Source organism: Bactrocera neohumeralis, chromosome 6, assembly GCF_024586455.1.
Source record: "Bactrocera neohumeralis isolate Rockhampton chromosome 6, APGP_CSIRO_Bneo_wtdbg2-racon-allhic-juicebox.fasta_v2, whole genome shotgun sequence".
Lineage (NCBI taxonomy): Eukaryota > Metazoa > Arthropoda > Insecta > Diptera > Tephritidae > Bactrocera > Bactrocera neohumeralis.
In genome coordinates, this window is record NC_065923.1 from 51,793,737 (window position 1) to 51,796,236 (window position 2,500).

Here is a 2,500-nt window from a genome sequence, read left to right on the forward strand (position 1 = left end):
GCAGGCGATTGAAGCAGTGAATATAGGCGGCAGTCGCAAACGTAGCAAATGTGCCGTTGATAACAGGTAGCTGACAAATCGTCGGCTATGTTTAAAAATATGTTGGTGTTTGATATTCGTTTTCAATTCTCACTCTGTTTATTTATACTGGAGGTGAAATGCTTAGTTATATGTTGTGAAAAGTTATCGCTTCTCGGCCTTATGGCTAAGATCAAAGTGTAGTATCTGTTCTTATCAGCTTAACATCTGATAGATCCTCCATCGGAGGACAACAAATGTTAAACTGATTTTTGGAAATCGACGGAGTGTTTTAGGAGCTTGCTCCACCTCCATCACGGGTTGGCCCGGTATTGCAGTACCACCGGGAATTCGGCCCAAATTATTTAATACATAACAAAATATTTAGTTTCTAGCAAAGTGTATTCAACAAAGTGAACTAAGTATTTGACTTACGCTTATTTGACAATAAAATAGTAAACAATTCATGTATTTGTTTATATTAACCCGTGTGTTTTTTTTTGATCTTGAACAATATGAAGCCACTTGCTTTACATACATATACTTATATGATAAATATAAACGTAATAGAAATAAAGACAACCAATTTATTTGTTTATATGCTTTATACTTTTCATGAACATATAATAAGTACCATGTTTTGTATGATCAATTAGTTGTTTAGAAGGTGAAAATATAACGCAAAATGTATGACATGTTGTAAGGGAGCTATTTGTTACTGTCATTTTATTTAATCGGTTCCGACAAATGATTACCCCTACATGTAAACGTATTAGCCATATCACATTAAAATTTAGTCTAAAGACACCCCAAAGTATATTCACATTATACAACGAGGAGTATTAATAGAAACGCATGGCACCACGATATCTTACCATATGTACTTAGGAAAAATAATCAGTGTTTGTGCGTTATATTTTCAAATTATGTTCATTATACAGGTATGTTAATGTGATACTTTGCAAGGCAATTTTCCTCTACAGGTTAGAGAGGGCTTGATGCATGGCCTTGTTTAAACTAGACAACCAAAAATAACTTACTCGGTTTGAACAGCTGCGTTGGCAAGAGTATTATTAAAAAACGCGTGGTTCTCGTTCATGTGCACCAGAAATTTATACCAATTCCACACCAGAAACTCCTTACCACAAAAACTACAGCACAGCATGTATAGCTTCCGATCAGTTGTTAAAATTTTCGCGTAAACAAGTTTGTCTTGAGACCTAATCAATAGTAAAAACGTAAAATTTCTATTTATCAAAATATGAGGGTTTCTTACTTTTTTCTTGAAGATTGGGAAGTAAGTTTAATGAGGGTACTGCATCGGGGCTTAGTCGTCTTCTTTTAAGGGGAGATTCTTTTATTTCCTCCGCCTTAAAATGTAGCCCACATATTCTCGATGACAAACTGAGTTGTACGCTTTTTCCCATTCCTTCCGTTGCGATTTATCAGTTGGAGCACAAATCATTGGTAAGTTGCTTCCATGAGTTGTTTTGCCAAGTATTCGGCAATTTATTCAGTTATTTAAAAAAATATTGTTTTTCGTTTTGAAATTTGCTTACTTCTGAATTTCCGAATTTGAATTTTTGAATAAATGTAAGGGTTAAGCCAATGACAACATTCATGTCAAATAAGCGTAAAGAAAAATTAAATGTCATATACTTAGTTCACTTTGTTGAATACACTTTGGTTTCTAGTAGTGATGGGCGATGTTGTGACTTTTAAGGATACTCGTGACTGTGACTTTGTAGTAGCAGTGATTTTAAACTGTGACTGTACTGTAATACAAAAATTGTTACAGACAAAGGCCAATAAAGTAGAACAAAATTGTTTCCTTTTTTCATTTACGTAGAATGTATATACACAAGTAAGTATTTATTTAGAATAAACAGAAATTAAAATAGTAAATTAATTTTTAGAAAATCAGCAAATATAAAATATATACATAAAAGATAAAATTAAAAATAATTACATTAAATGGAAAAGATTTTCTTCTGTTCTTTCAGTCTGAAATTCTATTTCTTCCCTTCGCATTTCTATTAGATAACGTTTTATAATTTTGTGCTGCCTATTCATGAGTCAACCCCATTAATTTGAATCTGGGGTCGAGAAAAGTAGTTACCGTAAGTGTATTGCTGTGTTGTAAACTGCTAAAACGTTCCCTAATTCCACGTTGTCAGGATTTAGTTTCGGGGGCCCGCAAATTGTAAAGGGATTTCGGTTACTTTTGCTTTTATATGTATAAGGTGAACAACGATCTAACTATTGGTGAGCCGGGAAAAACTGAAATGTCGTCATTACTTCACTTCATTACTTGCTTCAAAGAAATGAAATTTGACGTTATTCATGCTTCTAATTACGTATGGAAATTATCTCTCGACGCTAGTTTTTGTTACTGGAAGTGTGACCAAAACGCTAAGAAGTACATAGTCTCATGGCGCGAAAATACGTTCCGTCACAATATTTCAACAGTTTCAAAACTTCA

At 33.5% G+C, this 2,500-nt stretch overlaps 1 non-coding gene across 1 annotated transcript; it reads left to right on the forward strand.

Moving 5' to 3' along the window:
• The first annotated feature begins 185 nt into the window (after positions 1–185).
• On the forward strand, positions 186–383 carry LOC126763809 (U2 spliceosomal RNA). Its single transcript, XR_007667674.1, has one exon. It is a non-coding gene; the product is annotated as a U2 spliceosomal RNA (small nuclear RNA).
• Positions 384–2,500: the final 2,117 nt, after the last annotated feature.